The 22,049-nt window shown below is 40.4% G+C and overlaps 1 pseudogene; it reads right to left on the bottom strand.

The window, feature by feature from the left end:
* Nucleotides 1-15,293: 15,293 nt before the first annotated feature.
* On the bottom strand, nt 15,294-17,886 carry LOC126070156 (calcium homeostasis modulator protein 6-like; annotated as a pseudogene).
* Between the last annotated feature and the right edge of the window lie 4,163 nt (nt 17,887-22,049).

The raw sequence follows: 22,049 nt of genomic DNA, 5'->3' as shown, positions 1-22,049 counted from the left end.
TACCACTCCAAGATTTATTATTTTGTGTTTTTTGGATTAATGCTAGCCTTTCTGGGGTGAGATGGTATCTCATTGTTGTTTTGATTTGCATTTCTCTAATAGCTAATGATTGTGAGCGTTTCCTTATGTGTATGTTAGCCACCTGAATGTCTTCTTTGCTGAAGTGCCCAATCATACACTTTGACCATTTTTTAGTTGGGTTATTTGTCTTTCTGTTGTTGAGGTTTTGCAGTATCTTGTAGATTTTAGAGATTAGATGCTGATCAGATTTTTCGTACCTAAAAATCTTTTCCCAGTCTGTAGGTTGTCTTTTTACTGTTTTGGTGAAATCTTTGGATGAGCAAAAGTGTTTGTTTTGTGGGAGCTCCCAGTTATCTAGTTTTTCTTCTGGTGTTTGTACATTGTTAGTAGTGTTTTGTTTATTGCTCATGCCATGTATTAGGGCTCCTAGCATTGTCCGTATTTTTATTTCCATGATGTTCATTGCTTTAGATTTTATATTGAGGTCTTTGACTCATTTTGAGTTAGTTTTTGTGCATGGTGTGAGGTATGGTTCTTGCTTCATTTTCTTACAGATGGATATCCAGTTATTCCAGCACCATTTGTTAAAGAGACTGTCTTTTCCCCAGTTAATGGACTTTGGGCCTTTGTCAAATGTCAGCCTGTCGTAAGTGGATGGATTTACGTCTGGATTCTCAATTCTGTTCCATTGGCCTGTGTATCTGTTGTTGTACCAGGAGCAGGCTCTTTTGACTACTGTGGCAGTATGATAGGTTCTAAAATCAGGTAGTGTGAGGCCTCCCACCTTGTTCTTCTTCTTCAGTAATGCTTTACTTATCTGGGGCCTCTTCCCTTTCCTAATGAAGTTGGTGATTTGTTTCTCCATCTCATTAAAAAAATACCATTGGAATTTGGATCAGGATTGCATTGTATCTGTAGATCACTTTGGGCAGGAAAGACATTTTCACAATGTTGAGTCTTCCTGTCTATGAGCAAAGTATGTTTTTCCACTTATGTGGGTCTCTTTTTGTTTCTTGCAGTAGTGTCTTGTAGTTTTCTTTGTGTAGGTCTTTTATATCTCTGGTTAGATTTATTCTTAAGTACTTTATCTTCTTGGGGGCTATTGTAAATGGTATTCATTTGGTGATATCCTCTTGGATGTTCTCTTTGTTGGTGTAGAGGAATCCATCTGATTTTTGTGTATTTATCTTGTATCCTGAAACTCTGTTGAACTCTTCTATGAGTTTCGGTAGTTTTCTTGTGAATTCTTCAGGGTTTTCTGTGTAAGATCATATCATCTGCAAATACAGATACTTTTACCTCTTCCTTACCAATATAAAAACAAAACCAAGCCCACTGCTGTTGAGTCGATTCTGACTCATAGTGACCCTATAGGACAGGGAAGAACTGTCCCATAGAGTTTCCAAGGAGTGCCTGTTGGATTCGAACTGCCAACCTTCTGGTTAGCAACCTTCGCACTTAACCACTACTCCACCAGGGTTTCTCTTTATTTCTTTTTCTAGCCTTCTTGCTCTGGCTAGGACCTCCAGCACAATGTTGAATAAGAGTAGCTATAAAGGGCATCCTTCTCTGGTTTCTGTTCTCAAGGGGAGTGATCACAGACTCTCTCTATTTAGGATGATGTTGGCTGTTGGCTCTGTATAAATGCCCTTTACTGTGTTGAGGAATTTCCCTTCTATTTTGCTGAGAGTTTTTATCATGAATGGGTGTTGGACTTTGTCAAGTGCCTTTTCTGCCTCAGTTGATAAGATCATGTGTTTCTTGTCTTTTGTTTTATATATGTGATGGGTTACATTGACTGTTTTTATAATGTTAAATCATCCTGCATACCTGGTATGAATCCCACCTGGTCATGGTGAATTGTTTTCTTGATATGTTGTTGAATTCTATTGGCTAGAAGTTTGTTGAGGATTTTTGCATCTAAGTTCATGAGGGTTATGCTGGCTTCATAGAATGAGTTTGGGAGTATTCCTTCTTTTTCTATGCTCTGGAATACCTTTATTGGTAGTGATGTTAATCTTCTCTGAAAATTTGATAGAATTCTCCAGTGAAGCTGTCAGGGCGAGGGCTTTTTCTGTTTTTTTTTTTTTTTTTAATCTCTTCTTTTGTTACAGGTTTATTTAGTTGTTCTACCTCTGTGTTAGCTTAGGTAGGTAGTGAGTTTCTAGAAATTTGTCCATTTCCTCCAGCTTTTCAAATTTGTTACAGTAAAATTTTTCATAGTATTCTGTTATGATTCTTTTAATTTCAGTTGGGTCTGCTGTGCTATCACCTATCTCATTTCTTATTTGAGTTATTTGCTTCCTTTACCATTTTTCTTTTGTCAGTTTGAGTAATGGTTTATTGATTTTGTTGATCTTTTCAAAGAACCAGCTTTTGGTCTTGTTAACTCTTCCAATTATTTTTCTTTTCTCTATTTCCTTTAATTTGGCTCTAATTTTTATTATTTCCTTTCTTCTGGTGCCCAAGGGCTTCTTTCGCTGCCGTCTTTCTTTTTGTTTGTGTTGTAGGGATAATTCTTTGATTTGGAGCCTTTCTTCTTTTTGGAAATGTGCCTTTATTGCTATAAATTGACCTATTAGCACTACTTTTGCTGTGTTCCAAAAGTTCTAGTAGGAAGTGTTTTCATTCTCATTTGATTCTATGAATTTCTTTATTCCATCTTTAATTTCTTCTATAACCCAGTAGTTTTTGAGCAAGGTATTGTTCAGTTTCCATGTTGATTTTCTTTTTCCTTGCTTTTTCTGTTACTGATTTCTAGTTTTATGGCTTTATGATCAGAAAAGATGCTTTGTAATATTTTAGTGCTTTGGATTTTATTAAGGCTTGCTTTATGGCTTAATATGTGGTCTATTCTGGAGAATCTTCCATGTACAATGGAAAATAAAGTATACTTTATTTGGCTGCAGTTCGGTGGAGTATGCTGTATATGTCTATGAGGTCGAGTTCATTGATTGTGGTGTTTAGCTTTTCCGTGTCTTTATTGAGCTTCTTTCTGGATGTTCTGTCCTTCATCGAAAGTGGTATGTTGAAATCTCCTACTATTATTGTGTAGCTGTGTATCCCTCTTCTCAGTGCTGTTAGAGTTAGTTTTATGTATTTTGGAGCCCTGTCATTGGGTGTATAAATATTTATTATGGTTATATCCGCTTGGTATATTGACTCTTTAATGATTATATATTGTTCTTCCTTAGCCTTTGTGGTAGATTTTACTTTAGTATCTATTTTGTCAGAGATTAATATTGCCACTTCTGCTCTTTTTTTTTTAATATAAGATATTATCTTTATTTTTATAGTTCAGAGAATTCATATGTCATTTTATTGGGTCAGAAAGATTGAATAACCTGTCCCAGGACACATGGAAAGAAGCAGCCTAACCAGAACTAATCATAAGATTTTTGTGGCTTCTTCCACATGATTCCACATCCCAAAGATAGTAAGGAATCCTAAAAGACTGAATAGAGAAGGAGTCAGCTGACACATTCTGGCCTAACACTGTGGAAAATCAATAGCTCCTAAGTTGTCGGTGGGTACTCCATTAGAAAAATGTCTTTTAAATTTTGTTTTCTTAAAGATATGAAAAATATGAAATATTATAATTGTTTTTCTTATGCTGCAATCTGCCTGTAAGAAATGGAGTGCCATACCAAAGGACCTGATTAATGAGCATAGAGTTTTCAGGTTTAGGAATGATAATATATATATCAAAATGCAGAATCTGCCTGCTGATTTATTGTTTATAGCTATATATAGAGAGTCATAAAATTTCAAGAAGTATTTGCCATACTCTAAAATTTTTCCTTTTAGAAAAACATAAAACATATTTGCATTTATCAGTTTTTGTCAGTTTCGTTGCTGGTTTGTTACAGTTGTAAAATAATTTTTTTTTTAAATCTTCTAAAATCATGTTAGGAAGAGAAAACACATCATTGTAATATGATAGAAAGAGGTATGTGATCAAGTGCTACAGTGATTCTGTGAGAGAAAATCCCAAGAGTTCAGAGAAAGAAGAGATTATTGTGCACTCACATAGTTCTGGAAGTCATTGACCAGGAGACAGAATTTGAAAGGGGCTTGAAAATAAAAAAATGTGTGCTTGGAGATAGTCCGTCATGGGCCTCTTGTGTTCCTACACATCTTGTTAGTATGCCAAGAAGGCAAGGCTCTGACTGCTTTTTGCCCAGGCCTTTTCTCAGGCTTGTGCTTGTAGCAAGCAACCTTGCGAGATGAGGTAATGTCTCCCTCTAGGACAAGAGCAGTCGTGATTACTAAAAACCAAGAAAACCGCATTGCTGTTTAGTCGGTTCCAACTTGTAGCAACCCTATAGGAGAGGGTAGAACTGCCCCATACGATTTCCAGGGCTGTAACTCTTAATGGAAGCAGACTGCCACATTTTTCTCCTGCAGAATCACTGGTGGGTTCCAACCGCTGACATTTTTGTTAGTAGCTGAGCGCTCAGCCACTGTGCCACTAGGGCTCTGAATCAATAGTGTAAACCAATAATAGCAAGTTGATTACCACTGGCTATAAAATGGCAGTTCCTCAAGCTCAGAGTTTTCCCTAGTAATGCAAACTACTGTATAGGCAGGTATCCTTCAGCATTGCCCCCTTGGGACTTGGGGTTAAGTGAACCAACGCAAATATTATGATCATGCTGTTTGCTCTGCTGTGATTAATAGTCTTTTGTTCACTGGCCCAGAAATTTTATGTCATCCGCCAGTATCCATGAAATAATAACAGAGTGATAGCTTCTAAGTAGGGTGAAATTAAAACCCAGACCTGACATTGGGATAATGAGAAAAAACAAAATCAGCTGAGTACAGTGATAATAAGCCTGGTGTGTTTCATGCTGGTGGTAATAGGTGTGATAGAATGGTCAATAGGTCTAATTAAATCAGAAATCGTGTATTGAAAAGTAATGGAAAAATAATGGCATGTAGGTGAGATGAGGGCGGGGATGGGTGGATTTTAAGGGCCTTGAATGACAGGCAAAGGAATTTAGATTTATTTACTAAGTCAAGCATGATATTAAACACTGGGAATACATAAGGTGAATTGGCACAGTGTCTGCAACAATGGGCTCAAGCATAGCAACAATTGTGAACATGGCGCAGGACTGGGCACTGTTTCATTCTGCTGTACACAGGGTCAGTGTGAGTACCTATGAGTACATAATGACAACAACAACAATGCAATGGTGAAAAAAAAGAATTTTTATCTATTATGAAAATTAAAAAATCGTATCCCCTAAATTCATAATTGTTGCATAGACCCAAGCCATGAATAACAAGCCCCTACAGTCAAACTGAAGCCTATCCCAACAGGCCAATGACAACTTCCCTTCAGTAACCACGATTCTGAAAGCCAACCAATTAGTGATAGTCTTCACACTTCTGAAAGTCAATGACAGTGCTGTAACTCTGAAAGCCAGTGAATTAGCAGTAGCTTTAATTCAATAACCACTCTTACTTAAAGTTCCACCAATTCCTAAACAATTCTCACTTCTGAAAATTCATAAATTCCTGAAATCTACAACTCCCTAACAGACTTGTTTGTTCAGGGAATCAGTGGCTGATGAACACAGCTCTCTCTTGCTTAAAAAAAACAAGAAAAAGTTTTTTTTTTTTAAGCAAGAGAAAAAATCACCTTTTCCTTCATCAATTGGATTAATCAGTGACTTCCTTCAACACGTGAATCTTAGAGTCTAGATTTGATGGGACAAATCTCGTTCAGGGTGTTTTAGAATTGTGCTAAGAAGGGTGTTTTAGAATCGCAGGCCATTGCAGGAAGGATGGATTAGAAGAGGGAGAGATTGCAGATAGGTAAACCAGGTATGCAACTATTGCAATAACCCAGGATCAGATAAAGATAAGTCTGTAAGACTTTAACTTCATCTCAGCACTTTACATCTGAACCCTCATGGAAAGCGATACAATGTATTGCACTAGAGCAGTAAATAATCCAGAAGAAGAAAAGATAAGTTACCATAGGAAGCAAATTGCAGAGAAAAGAGACAAAGGAGATGGGACCATCTGAGAGTTTTATGTGTAGAGGAGTGTTGGCTTTTGTTTTGATCCACGATGATGTCAAACCAAAATATTCATGGGTATTGGGCTCTTTGTGATGAAACAAAACAAAACAAAACCCACTGCCCTCAAGTCGATTCTGACTCTATAGGACAGAATAGAACTGCCCCGTTGGATTTCCAAGCAGAAACTGGTGGGGTTCAAACTGTTAACCTTTTGGTTAGCAGCTAAGCTCTTAACCACTGTGCTACCAGGGCTCCTCTGTGACAAGGTACTGTTTAATAATACATGAGAAATGGTGACCAGAACATTCTAAGCCTGCTGGAACACTTCTGGAACCATTACTAAAATAAAATAAAATAAAGTAAAGTAAAATAAAATAAAATAAACCCAAACCCATTGCCCTCCAGTCGATTCTGACAGAGTAGAACTGTCCCATAGTGAGACAGGGACAGGAGACTGGACAGCCTCAAGACCAGAATAACAGGCCCATTGATCTGGGACTCTATCCCATGGGTGATGTTACAAGACAACCCACACATGCAGCCCGTGACAAAGTCCTACATATCTCTCTCAAGTTGTTTTTCAGGACTCTGCTATGGGGGTGACATCTTACATATCTCTCTCTCAAGTTGCTTTTCAGGACCCCACCATACGAGTGGCATCCTGCATATCTCTCTTGTAGGTTGTTTTTCAAGACTCTACCGTAAGGGGTGGTGTTACAAGATAAACCACATTCTGGATCTGATGCATGAAGTTCCACTTATCTTCCCTACAAGCTGTTTTCCAAAAATGAACAGAATCAGCCCATCCCCACGGGAATGCGCAGTGAGAATGGGTGTGACCTTACAGTCTTCTCCAGTGGCCATCGAGATTTCGCAGTGGTGACGTGACATTGTCCAAACTGACTCCACCTTGGGTTCCAGATGAGCACGCACCTAATTTCTTAACCCCTCTATTTCTCAGAAAGCTCTACCTTTTTCCCCAAAATGCAATGAATAAAACATGAGATGCTTCCCGTCTAAAACCCCTTACACACTCCCGGAAAACTTCCATTCAGGGAGACACTGGAGGCTAGCGTAGGCAGAAGCCTCTCTATGTCCCTCCCTCGTGAGCCTTTGCTTTTTTTTTCTGTCACTAATGAACCTTTGTGTGGAACTTCTGAGCCTCTCCTGGTCGTTCTTGGTCACTAGAAGGAAAGAACCTAAACAGAACTTGGTTCCAAGCTGGGAAGCCTTGCCCTGCAACAATAGGACCAGAACACTAAATTCTTTCAAATGAAAGAAAAATCCAAGAAGATAAGGCAAGTTATTGTCATTTAAGAATTGTGAGATATTAAACATAGAGAATTTGGAATGCTGTATGGTATTCCATTGAATGAACCTACCACAATCTATCCATTTAACTGCTGAGGGACATTTGGATTGTTCTCAGTTTCTGGCTCTTATGAGTAGTGCTGGGGTAACATGGATGTACTTGTGTTACGTTATACATGTGCAGGTGTTTCTCCAGGATGTATTCCTAGGAATAGATGGTATGCATAGAAGGTATGCACATATTCCGGTTTTCTAGATAATGCCAAATGTTTTCCAAAAAGATTGTACGAATTTACACTATCACAAGAGTTCCCACTGCTTCCCACCTCTGTAACACTTGGCATTTCCAATTACTTTTTGTCACTCTGGTGAGTGTGTAATGCTATCTCTCACTGTGATTGTAATTGGCATTTCCCTGATCATTAAAGGCTTTGAGCATTTTTTCCTATGTGTACTGGCCATTTGGACATTGTCTTTTAGAGAACACCTATTCAAGCCTTCCCCCCCCCCTTTTTTTCTTTTAATTTGGGTTGTCTCTTGCGTATTAATTCATAGGAGTTCATTTTTATTTAACCCATTTAAATCAACAAATATTGAGTGCCTGCTACATTCCAGGCATGTTCTAAGACTAGACATATATCAGTGAACCAACAGCAAAGATCTTCCCTGGTGGAACTTACATTCCAGGAGGAAACAGAGGTAATAAACATTAACATAATAATTAAATAAATAATATGGTATGTAAGAAAGGGAACAATACTGTTTTTTTTTTTTTAAAAAAAAAAAAAGAAGAGCACTCTGAGAGGTATTAGGAATGCTGAGGGTTGGAGAGGGTTTGCCCTCATTGAAAAGTGACCTTTTGTTACTGGAATAAGGTTCTTGCCTCTCACTGGTCAAGAATGAGCAGGTAAGGCACGCAGAATTTTCCACACGAGCAAAGCTTTATTGAAGAGGCTTGCAAGCAGAGACGAGGAGGGCCTAAGCAATACATACCCCTATCCCACTGAACAAAAGACAGGTCCGGATTTTTTAAAGTTCTTGTGGGGGAAAGGATTCGTGTTTATTCACAGACATAGGCGGAGATATGTTAACAACAGTGCACTTTTGTGCAACAGCTTTCCAAGATGGTTCCTGTCCTGGAGGCCTCTGGGATTCTTAGCAGGACTTATTATGGGGTGTCACATCTGCAGTCTCCCGGCAACTGCGGCAGCCCCTCACTGACCCTGGTGGAAGGTCACACAGTGGTCACACATGGATGTTCTGTGCATGTCCCTCACTGGGGCTAATTTTCTCCAGCTGCTTCTCAAAGACAACTTTAAAGAAGTTTGCAGGCTCTTTTCTGATACCCTGGCACATTGTTCTGGGGAATGGCTTTGTTTCTGTGCCTTAGCCCATTTCTCGGTACTTTGCAGATTTGGGTGCCCTTCTGTTCCCTGTCTGACTTTCAGCAGAGACCTGAACAGGTGGAAAGTTAGCCAGTGTGGCCTGAGAGTAGTGAGCTGGAGGGAAGAGTGTTCTCTGAGGTCAGAAAAGGAAGAGAGTGGGGGAAGATCATGAAAGGCCTTTGCGTCATTGTAAGGCCTTTCGATTTTACCCTGAATGAAATGAAAAGCAACTTCACATATTCCTCACAATCCCGAAATAACCTGATGACCGAGTCAGACCATTGGCCACTCTGGGGTAATCAGCAGACAGCAAGAACGTGCTGATTAAGAGAAGGAGAAGTGATGTTCGTATTAGACTGTAGGCGGTCATAGCACTGAAACCAGGGAAATGATTTCTGAGATCTAAGGAAATATGATGCTGTGACAATGAAGTCAGATGGGAAGTTGTGCATGTGTATGAGTTCCTTTAGGATACTTTGAGCATATTTCAAATAGTTTTGCTAGGATAATGTTACTTTCAAAACCTTTGTTTGATAATGAACTTGTACATTCAGTAGTCACAGCCAACAAAAGCAGTCCTAGAAAAACATACCAAAATAGGTAAACTTTGTTTTTGAAATTCTGCAACTCACTGTTCAGTGATTCTCTTTGTCACATTCCAGGCTTCATTTAACCAATGCCTTCATGTTTATCTCCTGCTTCTTAATATTTTCATTTTCAGTCATTTAAGAAGCATCTAAAGATATATTAAGAATGCCTGTTATATGATGGAGTCTTTATAATCCCATGATTAAAAGCTCAGTCTTTGGAAGTAGATAACACAGAGTTCATGTCCTAGATCAGCCTCTACTCAGGATGTGACCTTAAGCGCTCCTCCAAGTCTTTCTTTCAGGATCTATAAAATGTGCAGGAATCATATTAGTTGTTCATATGCTTTTTGTGAGAAATATATTGCATAATGCCTAGAAAATGCTCAGTAAACTTTTTTTTTTTTTTTTTTTTTTGCTAAGTAGAAGGCTAAAGGGACTGGAGAAAAGGAAAAAAAGTAAGATATAGCCTTTACCTACTCTCAAAAAATTGGCAGACAAATAAGTAAACACTTAAATGAATAACAAGTCTATGAATAATGATATACCCTAAAATACATGATAATAAGTTATAAGCAAAATGTTTTAAAAAATAAGAAAATAAATTCTACTGAGGAATATTCAGAGAAGTTTCCATTGATTAAAGAGGTGATACTTTGGCTAAGGCTTGAAGAGTGGGTTGAATTCCAACCATCAGGGAGGGACTGAAAGTCAAAGCTACTGAATTTATAACCCCAGAATGCCCCTGGCTACCCACAGCCTCCCAGTGAAGGCTCCTTTCATTATATTCATATTGAACAGTGCTGTCTAAAAACTTGAGAATCAGTATTGAGTCCTAAAGCATCCCCCAGAGGTGCTATCTCAGAGTTTTTCCACAATAGTCCATCCCTCTGGAATATCCTTTTATTGAATTCATTTTCTTCTGGGGGGAGGGTGTAGTATTTTAAATTGTAATGTTTCTTTTTTATTATTACGCTTTAGGTGAAATTTTAGAGTTCAAGTTAATTTCTCATGCAAAAATTTATACACATATTTTTATGTGACATTAGTTGCAATCCCTATAATGTGACTGCACCCTCCCCCTTTCCACTCCTGGCTTCTTGTGCCCATTCAATCAGTTCCTGTCCCTTGGTGCATTCTCATCCTGCTTCCAGACAGGAGCTGCCCATTTGGTCTCTTGTATCCACTTGAACTAAGAAGCACACTCTTCATGAGTATTATGTTATGTTTTATAGTCCGGTCTCGTTGTCTGAAGAGTGGTCTTTGGGAATGTTTTTAGTTCTGGGTTAACAAAGCGGCTGGGGGCCATGGCTTCAGGGGTTCCTCCAGGCTCAGTCACACCATTAAGTCTGGTCGTTTCATGTGAATTTGAGCTCTGCTCGCATTTTTCTGCCACTCTGTCAGGAACTCTCTGTTGTGTTCTCTGTCAGAGAGGTCAAAAGTGTAATATTTTTAAGTATGTGTAGAATTAAAAACAAAACAGAAAAACAGTGTCAGCTTGAGAATCTGTCTAATTCAAATTGATATTGCAAAGACTAAGTAATTCTCTAGAGCCCTGGTGGATAGTGGTTAAGTGTTCGGCTACTAACAAAAAGATTGGCAGTTTGAATCTACCAACTGCTCCTTGGAAACCCTATTGTTGCAGGGCAAGGCTTCTCAGCTTGGGACCAAGTCCTGTTTAGGTTCTTACCTTCTACTGACCAAGGATGACTAGGAAAGGCTCAGAAGTTCCACCGGACAAAGGTTTATTAGGGACAGAAAAACAAAAAAAAAAGCAAAGGCTCCCGAGGAAGGGATGGAGGGGGCTTCTGCCTACGCTAGCCTCCATTCTCTCCCTGAATGGAAGTTTTCCTGGAGTGTATAAGGGGTTTTAGGCGGGAAGGATCTCATCTTTTATTCATTGCTTTGGGGGGGAAATGTGGGGCTTTCTGAGAAATAGAGGGGTTAAGAAATCAGGTGCGCGCACATCTGGAATCCAAGGTGGAGTGAGTTTGGACAATGTCACGTCACAACTGTGAAGTCTCAAGTCTTGGTGGCCACTTGACAAGACTTTAAGGTCGCACCCATTCTCACTGCACATGCCCCGGGAATGGGCTGATTCTGTTCATCTTTGGAAAACAGCTTGTAGGGAAGATAAGTGGAACTTCATGTATCAGAGTCCAGGATGTGGGTTAACTTGTAACACCACTCCCTATGGTAGAGTCCTGAAAAACAACTTACAGGAGAGAGATGCAAGATGCCACTCGTATGGTGGGGTCCTGAAAAACAACTTGAGAGAGAGAAATGTAAGATGACACCTCCATAGTGGGGTCCTGGGAAACGACTTGAGAGAGAGATATGTAGGACTTTCTGTGTCACAGGCTGCATGTATGGGCTGTCTTGTAACATCACCCACTAGACAGAGTCCCAGATCAATGGGCCTGTTATTCCGGTCTCGAGGTTGTCCAGCCTTCTCTCCCAGTCTCACTATGGCAAAGAGTCTCGACAGAACATATCCCTTTTTTGATATGAACCTTATCCATTAGATAAGAATATAATATACTCTATTCCACAGTTATTACATTGCAATTCACAAGAGATATTTCAGAAGTATGTAATCAAGGAAGAAGCAAAATAAGATCCACAGAAGTCTTAGTTTTCAGGACAGGCCGAGCGTTTGACACATAGTAGACTCTGAGTAGGAGTTTGCTGCTGACAAATGTAGGCTGCAGCTGCTGCTGGGGCTGACTCAGACAGGGAGCAGTTCTCCATCTTTTGTCTTAGGAGAAGTTATCTACTGTAGGCCACCTGGTAGATAAGATGCTGGGTTTTGTGAGACTTAGAGATTTCAAGGTGTTTTTCAGCCAGAGACATTTTCACACATAGCTAATCCTATTTTCAGGTGTTTCCCTCTGAACCTGTTTCTATAACCAGTTCATAGAGCATTGATATTTCTGGCCATGGTTTTTGGATGGAGCAAAGAGATCATGCCCCATCTTGCTTTATCTTCTTGCCAGTACTAAATGCAACATGGAATCATACTTTAGAACAACTTAGTTATTTTTCAGCAAATATTAATAGCAGTTGCTGTGTTTGAGTCTCTCCTAAGGTTAGGGCTTCAGGGCAGCATAAAGCCAAGGGTGATGATGAAGAATCACTTGGTAAATCAGCAAGCAGATACACACCGAGTACAGAAAATCTTTTTGAGCCAAGGATCTGGCCTGTTTGGGCCCAGGCCAAGAGAAGTGGTATGTCCTGCCAAACAATGGTGACCACACTCCCACCATGAAATAACTCGGCTGTGTCCTGGTTTCATATGTTTATTCAAAGTGGACTTAGCTGTTTCTTATAGCCATCAGTAGTTCCCAAGGATGATGTTGATGATGTTGTAAAAAACATTGGGGTTCACCGAGGACATCTGTACCTCTGCTCACTGGGTCACATGGGCTAAGAAGGATAAAATCTGGTTCAGTAACAAAAACAGCCAAGTGGCCACATTGAGCCACATCTTCTAGAAAGGATCAGCCCCTACCCCTCCATCTTAGTTCTGCCTTCATTGACCATGTGACCTTGAACTAGTAATGTAGCTGTTGTGCCTTTAATTCCTCACTTGTGAATGTGAGTGAGTGTTTCACAGGTATCCCACAGCTGTCATGAAAATAAGATTAGGTAAGAAGGCAAACCTGCTTTGCAGACTGTGAAATCCAACACCTGTGTAAGGGTTCTTTTTAATCTTTGTTATTACTCAGGTAACATTTATTATTCATTCTAAAATATTTCAAAGATCAGAAGTGCATGAAGTTAAACAAAATGAGAAATCCCCTGCCCCAATCTTCGTCTTCAGAAGTGACCACATTGAACAATTTGGTGTTTATCCTTGAATACTTCAGGAATGTGTGTGTGTGTGTCCTAAATACAGAATACCCTACTAACCATACCCTACTAAATACCCTACTAACCAGTGGAATATTATGCAGTAATTTTTAATGAAGTAGATTGTTATATACTGACATGGAAGAATAATAATTTATGTGAAAAATTGCACACATTTGTGTAGACACAGAGTATATGGCTACCTCTGGGAGGAATATTAGGAACCCTGGTGCAACAGTGGTTAAAAGTTTCATTGCCCAACCAAAAGGCTGGCAGTTCGAATTCATGAACTGCTTCTTGGAAACCCTATGGGGCAGTTCTACTCTGTCTAGTTGGGTTGATATGACTCACAATCAACTTGATGACAATGGGTTTGGTTTTGGGTTTGGGAGGAATATATTGCAAAAGAAAGAGGTATTAACTGTAATAATTACTTCACACAGTTCTCTGCCATTATAGTTTTTTTTTTATCTTAAGCATGTATACTTTTATAATAATTATTAAAGACTGTGCGAGAGAAAGTGATAGGAAGCATAAATCACCTTAGAGACAATATGATACTTTTGAAGATGTAGACTAGAAAAAATTATTGAAAGGGAAGAATGTACGAAAGATTTTACAAAAATATATTGGAAAATGAAACAAAGGACTCAAAACTAAAAGTAGGCATATGATTTTCAAAATTGTTAGGGATTAGAAAAAACTGTGCAGTGCCTGCTGCCACCTTTTTTGTTAATGTGACTCTCAACAACAGGATATACAGCCCTGCTGACCAGTTTTTTTTTTTTTAAGGGCCTTATGCAACAAAATAAAAATAGAAGCCAGTTCAAAGGTCTGCCTAGAGAGGAAGAAGAGCTAGCTTTGATAAGTGTTAAATTTTTTAACAGTTTAATGTCTTTGTATCTCCTTTTCTAAAACTCAGAAACCAAACATAAATTTGAGGGACACACAGGAATGACAATCTAATAGAAGACAAGTATCCCCTGAAAAGTCCTGGTATTATCAAGCAAGAGAATTTTATCTGTAGATAGCATTGCTGTCACTAACTTCTTACATTCTTTCCATTGAAAAATCTTGTCATGTCTACATACAAAATCTATCTTGAATCTATCCACTTTTTGCAAATTCATCAGCGGTTCAAGTTCACACCCACCTTCCCACTGCAGTGGCCTCCTGATTAAGCTCTCTATTTCCACCCTGGCTCCCGTCCGTCCTCTGACATTCATTTTTCCACAAGAAAAGTAAAATCAATCTTCCTAAAATGCTCATAGGATGAAAACCAAAGTCCTTCACGTGACTTCAAGGCCCTACATAATTTATCCCTTGCTTATTTTTCCAGTACCTTTAAGACGTCCAACTGTGCTAAGATTTTTCTTACCTCTGAATCTTTGTATACGTCATTCTCTGTGACTGACATGTTCTTCTCCCTATTCTACAGATTTCAGTTTCTCAGAGATTTCCCCCACTCCTCCCTGGTCTAAGCTAAATCAGGTCACAATTTGTATTCCCCTGTTTTTTGTATAGAACGTGTTATATCTGACACCTCCACTCTGTTGAAGCTGCCTAATGACTATGTGGGGGTAGCTTATGTGAAATTTATCAGAATAGCTTTAAAATATTTCCTCCAGTCGTACAAACTAAAAATAAATTAATACCTGCAATTTCCCTAAAATAATTTTTTCAAATTTTGGATTAAAAAATTTTCACTTTCCTTTTCAAGGTGAATTTTTCTATGTTTGTTTAGCAACCATACTAGAGCCATAAAATGCCAGTATTTTTAAGTTTCGAGCAAGGTGTTGTCTACGAGAAAGTAAACTTGAAATTAACAACAGATAACCTAACAGGAAGGTCTTAAATATAATGCTCATTCACCATTTGTGCTATTAATGTATTTTATTTGAAAACCAGATTGTTATTCAGTGGAAAGGACACTAGACTAAGAAGATAAGATTTCTGATCTAGTGCCCCTCTGTCACTTTGAAGGAATCAGTTAACCTCGTTTTTTTTAAAAAAAATTAATATAACAGAGGGGCTCACTTTAATTTTTTATTTCAGATTTAAAATACTATGTTTTCAAATTGTGAAAGGAAAAAAGCACTCACAAGCAATACTAATGTTTATTTTTAAAAAATGAAGCAATATTTCCAAGGACTTTTTTCTTTTCATTTCTAAGGTCATACCTCCACAGTGGTGTTTATACCAGATGAATCTACAAAGGCAAGAATGGGAAACAAGGCATCTCCTTCTGCAGATCTGATACTCTGCCTCTTCTCACTTCTGTTAACATATTTGTGCAATATGCTGTAGTACTGCTCCTTGGGGTTGAAAGTATATAGTGATGAAATCTGTTGCCAGTCTTTAATTGCTGGGGTGTAGTGTTTCTTTGGATGTGAACCCTTGAAGAAACTTTTAACATTCTCTTCTGCCAGTATGGTTGCGTGCTCTGTGGCTTGAGTTTTAAGGATCTTCTGCTCCTGTTCCAAATAGATTTTCCAGAATTTCAGCTGCAGAACACTAACTGTAGGTAGGCATCGGGAGAGAGGTGGAAAAATCGGAAGGAAGGTGATAACAATTGCTATTAGAATCCAGCCCAGCACATTAGGAAAACGTGCCAAAATAGAAAGTTACTCACATTTTTTCGTAAGAAATTTAAAAATTCTCAGAGAGTAGTTCACCTGTTATGATAGTGAACAAACAATAGTTTTAGGACTGCATCCCTTAAGGGAAAGGAGTCACAACAACCTTGTCCCCAATTCAACTGCTTGCTTGGAAAGTCAGTCATATTCCAAGTCATGTCAAGATCCCAGAGAGGAGTCTAGGTGTTTGTCACTCCCATAGAACTCAAAGCATGTGTAGTTTTTGCATTTCCCATGAAATGAATGTTCATTTTAGAGAACTTCTGGGCTGTATAAGCCCAGAGGCAAGTGTAGGGTTGTGGTTTTCCAGCTGGCAGACCCGTTTTGTTGCGACAATTCTTTGGCTTTCTCCTGCCTGGAGAAACAATTTTACCTGGACTCAGCGTATTCGATATGAAATGTAAATAAGAATACCTAAAAGGTTTTTTTGTGAGACATAAAAGGATAATGCAGGAGGTGAAGTGCCTAGAGTAGTATCTGGCACAGAGCAGGTGCTCACCCTACATGAGTATCTTTCTTTTTATTAGTTTTATTTTAATATTCGCCTGTGGGCTCACTAGAAGCAAGCAGCCTTCCTAGTTCTCTTAGGGTGTCCTATGATTGGGGAAAGATGGTCTTTTGGATCTTGTATAAGTGAGATCCCATCACCTCTGACCGTCCTGCAGGAGCATCCCTCTTTCCCATCTCCCTCCTTCCTTCTGATCCTGCTCACCTGAGCATCCTGCACTGGCGCCTGACCTGTGAGTGAGCTCGGAGCTCCTTGAGAAGGTTCTGCACGTTGGACTCCTTGGCCTGATTGCAGAGCACCAGCGGCAGCTGTACCACGTAGCTGGGGTCGCGGCCCTGAAACAGGAGCCTCGCAAAAGGCGCGCTCCCGCTGGCCGCGCACTCATAAAGGGCGCCCCCCACCCCCCAGCAGCGCGACAGCTACCCAGATAAGCGGCGCGAGCTCGACAGAGGCACTCAGCTGTGTGCACACCAAGGCCCCGCGTAGCCCCGCGCAGCGGCCCCTGCGGGCTCCTGGCGCACAGCAGCCGGTGGGCAGGTGCCACGTGCGCGCTCAGCACCTAACCCAGGAGGAAGAACGCAAGCTCAGGCACCAGCAGGAACACCAGGCCATAGGGCTGGTTCTAGGTGGCACAGTAGGCATAGGAGAACACCTGATGGAGAAGAGGCGCTCCCTGCCCACCTTCGGCATGGGCACCAGGCAATAGCCTAGCGCGCTGTAGTGCCTTTGGTACAGGTCCAGCACCTTCTGAAACTTCTCCGTGGACCTCCTACCCTACAGCGCCTTGGGCAGGCCCAGATGCTTCTGCCTCTCCCTTGCCCTGCTCCTCAAATGCAGATGGGTGGGCTGGGACCTAGGGCTTTCCTCTCTCTGTGAAAGAAGCAGTTTCAGAAAAGGGAAGAGGATTCACAGCCCTTCAGGTTTCACTTTCTCATTTCAACCCAACTAGCAGGGGCTGCCAAACACTCCATTGATCTCACCAGCACCCACCCACCCCTTTGAGAGGCAAAGATAACACAGGATCATTCTTCAGGAATCCAGAAACTTGCCAGAGGTTAGACCCTGTTCCAGTGTTATCTATGTTTCACCAAACTGATAAGAAAACAGGGGACTTTCCTCAGGCTTCCTGAGACAGTGCAGCCACCCTGTGGAAGTAGTACTTTTTACTTGGGCAAACACCAGATTTTTCTCTATGGCAGCCACTCTGGTACCTAAGCCAACTTGTAGGAAGATGAAACAATTATGAAACACTGATCTGTTAGAGGAAACATTCATGGACAAATTTCTGGTTTCTCTTTCATAAGCTAAATTACAGCAAAGCCCAGCTCAAGTTCTAGTTCTTCCTGTCCCCCTTCTGGACAGGACCAGCAGCCTGGTTCACATGAGCTGTTCTCTCCTCTGCCTGGTATTCCACAAGACATGCCACTCTAACTCACCTTTCAGCCCCTGAATATATTGTATTGATTTCTGTCTTTTTACCCAGGTATGTCATAACACCGGAGTGTCACGTTTGTACTTGATGACCTCCACATTGATCAGCTCAGAGGGGTTCATGGTTGTTCAAAAAAATACTAGTTGAATCAAAAAAACTTCAAACCGCAGTAACATCTAACTTGTTTTCTCCACCCTCAGTTTTCTCAAGGCAGCATTTCTCTGACACAAACTATCACCAATTCTGTGACACTAAGCCTTATTCTATGGGGGTCCAGAGTGAGATGAGGTGAACTTGGAAGAACACAGACCTGTTTTGGAGTCAGGTGCATTCTGTGCAAGCGTGTAACGACGTAGCCCCTCTAAGGCTCAGCATTCTCATTTGTAGAAGCAGGAAAATAGTCTCAGCTTTCAAGATTACTGAGGGAGCAGATTCGGTAGTGTCATGGGTTGGATAGTGTCCCCCAAAAATATGTGTATCAGTTTGGCTAGGCCATGATTCCTAGTATTGTGTGACTATCCACCATTTTGTCATCTGGTGTGATTTTGCTGTGTGTTGTTAATTTTTTCGCTAAGATGTTAATGAGATGGGATTAGTGGAAGCTATGTTAATAAGGCAGAACTCAATCTACAAGATTCAGTTGTGTTTAAGCCAATCTCTTTTGAGATATTAAAGGGACAAGACAGCAGAGAGACATGGGAACCTCAAATCACCAAGAAAGCACTGCCGGGAGCAGAGCACATTCTTTGGTCCCAAGGATCCTGCACTGAAAAGCTCCTTGAACAGAAGAAGATTGATGACAAGGACCTCCCTCCAGAGCCAACAGAGAGAGAAAGCCTCATAGGAGGTGACACTATGAATTTGGACTTCTAGCCTACTCAACTCTGAGCGAATAAACTTCTGTTTCTTAAAGCCATTCACTTGTGGTATTTCTGTTATAGCACCACTAGGTGACCAAGACAAGTAGCATACATTAAGTGCCTTTTAATATAGGTGTGCCTATTGGATGACTGCTTGATTTAGCTTTGGGAATAAACTGCAAGAAAGCATATTGTACATAATGTAAGAATCCCAATGTATGCTCAATTTTAGACCAAGGATTGTATTCAACGACTCAGTGATCCTCTACTACCTTAAAAGAATTGGTATCCTCCATTAAGTGTGCGCCTCAAGAAAAGGAGAGCATCTGGATATGGGATCTAAGTAGACAGTTCACAGTGAACCGGTTGCTGTTGGCGCCCATCCACTGTGCCTACCTTATTTTATTTAGAAAGTAGCTATGGAGTCAAGTGAATTATTAGAAAAAGGGCAACTTGCTATCTTAGCCCTACTCCTACCCACTCACCACCCCTAGCGTATCATTTATCAGTGCCTCCATAGTGCCTGGCACAGAACAACACTCCATAGCAGTTTGTTGAATGGCCGGTCTCTTTCTGAGGCTGTTTAGAGGCCTCAACACAGTCCATTCCAGGATCAGGCCCCTCCTTCTCATGCAGGGCACCTTGGGCCCTCTTCTCTGAGACTACAGGAGGGGTCCTCAGACAGTTCTGACTCCCTGTAAACTTGCAGCAGAGTCACGAGTTTGAGAAGAATAACTTCTGTTGTTGCTGTTAGGTGCCCTCGAGCAAATTCCAACTCATAGCGACCGACCATATGTACAACTAACAAAGCACTGCCTGGTCCCGCACCATCCTCACAATCCTTGTTACGCATGAGACAATTGTTACAGCCACTGTGTCAATTCATCTTATTGAGGGTTTTTCTCTTTCTCTAGGATCCTCTACTTTGCCAAGCATGATGTCCTCCTCCAGCGACAGACTCCTTCTGATAACATGTCCACACTGTGTGAGACAAAATCTAGTCATCCTCACTTCTTAGGAGCATTCTAGTTGTATTTCTTTCAAGAAAGATTTGTTCATTCTTTTGGCAGTTCATGGTATATTCAATATTCTTCAGCACAACCACAGCTCAAAGGTGTCCATTCTTTTTTGGTCTTCCTTAGTCATTGTCAAACCTTTGCTTGTATATGAGGTGATTGAAAACACCATGGCTTGGGTCAGGTACACCTCAGTCCTCAAAGTGGCAACTTTTCTTTTTAAAACTTAAGAGGCCTTTTGCAGCAGATTTGCCCAAAGCAATGCTTCATTCTATTTCTTGACTGCTGCTTCCAGCAGTGTTGATTGTGGATCCAAGTGAAATGAAATCCCCTCTGGCTTCAATCTTTTCTCCACTTACTGTGATGTTGCTTATTGGTCCAGTTGTGAGGTTTTTTGTTTTTTTATTTTGAGGTGTAAACCATAATGAAGGCCGTGGTCTTTAATCTTCATCAGTAAGTACTTCAAGTCTTCTTATTTTCAGCAAGGAACAGCCATCTGCATAATGCAGGTTGTTAACAAGTCTTCCTCCAATCCTGATGCCCCTTTCTTCTTCATATAGTCCGGTTTATCCGATTATTTCCTCAACATGCACACTGAATAAATATGGTGAAAGGCTACAACCCTGATGCACACCTTTCCTGACTTTAAAACAGGCGGTATCCCCTTCTTCTGTTCCAACGACTGCCTCTTTGTCCTGTACAGTTTCCTCATGAGCACAATTAAGTGTTCTGGAAGTCCCATTCTTTGAAATATTATCCAAAGTTTGTTATGGTCCACACAGCTGAATGTCTTTGCATAGTCAGTAAAACACAGGTAAACATCTTTCTGGTATTCTCTGCTTCCAGCCAGGATCCATGTGACATCAGCAATAATATCCCTCATTCCATGTGCTCTTCTGAATTTGGCTTGATTTCTGGAGTTCCCTTTTGAGGTACTGCTGCAACTGCTTTTGAATGATCTGTTACAGGACAGGACAAGAATGACCAGGACAGGCTCAGAGATTCCACACGAACAAAGATTTATTAGAGACAGAGTAAAAGGCTTGTGAGGGAGAGAGGGACAGGGGTTTCTACCTACGCTAGCCTCTCAACTGGACAAACAATTTCATAGGGCTTGTAAAAGTTCTTAGGCAGGAAAAAGGCATTTGTCTTTATTCATTAAATGGGTGGAGATTTCTAGGAGAAAGGGAGGGATTATGGAAATCACATGTGCACACAGTTAGAATTCAAGATGGACTTCTTCACAGAGGTTGCTGGAACTAAGATGGAGTCTGTCACAAAGGGCACTGGGATGTTGAACAGGACTTATTCTGGGATGTTGTGCATGTGTGATGCCTCTGGATCTTGATTTGAGCCCCAGCAAGGGGTCCTTGTTCATGTTTGTCTCATGTGGAAGGTCATCCATAGGCCACATTGATCTTTACTGCATATGCTCTGTACCTGGTAAGGCCTTGAAAAAACAACTCAGGAAGATTATCAGTAATTTATAGCTGGTCAAGCACAGAGGCCTTGAACTGTAACCGCTTATGTTGTCTAAGCACTTAGTTTGTTAATTATAAGTAGTTTTCCGGTGCCAGCAGCAAAAGTTATATGGTGGTTTACATTTAGGTTTAGATTCAGAGACTATTTAATTATAGCTGGTCAAGCACACAGGGCCTTGAAATGTAGCCTTTATTTAATTCAGCCAGCCCAATCTCTTCCCTGTCTCAGATCTTCAGCAAAATTTTACTTGCATGCGATCTTAAGGGTATTGTTTGATAACTTCCTCATTTGGTCGGGTTACCTTTGTTGGGAATAGGCATAAATATGGATCTCTTCCAGTAGTTTGGCCAGGTAGCGGTCTTTCAAATTTCTTGGCATAGATGAGTGAGCACTTCCAGCGCTGCATCTGTTTGTTGACACACTTCAACTGATATTCCGTCACATCCTGGAGCCTCTTTTTTGCCAGTGTCTTCAGTGCAGCTTGGGCTTCTTCATTACCATTGGTTCTTGATCATATGCTACCTCTAGAAATGGTTGAATGTCCAACAATTCTTTTTGGAACACTGACTCTGTGTATTTCTTCCATCATCTTTTGATGCTTCCTATGCCACTTAGTATTTGCCCTATAGAATCCTTCAGTATTGCAACTCGAGGCTTGAATATTTTTCCTCAGTTCTTTCAGCTTAAGAAATGACAAGCATATTCTTCTGAGCATATTTTTGGTTTTCTATCTCCAGCCCTTCACATATTTCATTATAAAAATTTACTTTGTCTTCTTGACCTGCCCTTTGACATCTTCTGCTCAGTTCATTTACTTCATCATTTCTTCCATTCACTTTAGCTACTTGATGTTCAAAAGCAAGTTTCAGTCTCTTCTGACATCCATTTTGGTCTTTTCTTTCTTTCCTGTCTTTTTAACGACCTCTG

The sequence above is a fragment of the Elephas maximus genome, chromosome 1 (genome assembly GCF_024166365.1).
Source record: "Elephas maximus indicus isolate mEleMax1 chromosome 1, mEleMax1 primary haplotype, whole genome shotgun sequence".
Classification (NCBI taxonomy): Eukaryota; Metazoa; Chordata; class Mammalia; order Proboscidea; family Elephantidae; genus Elephas; species Elephas maximus.
The sequence above is the reverse complement of the archived record's forward strand: the minus strand, read 5'-3'. Positions and strand labels throughout refer to the sequence as shown.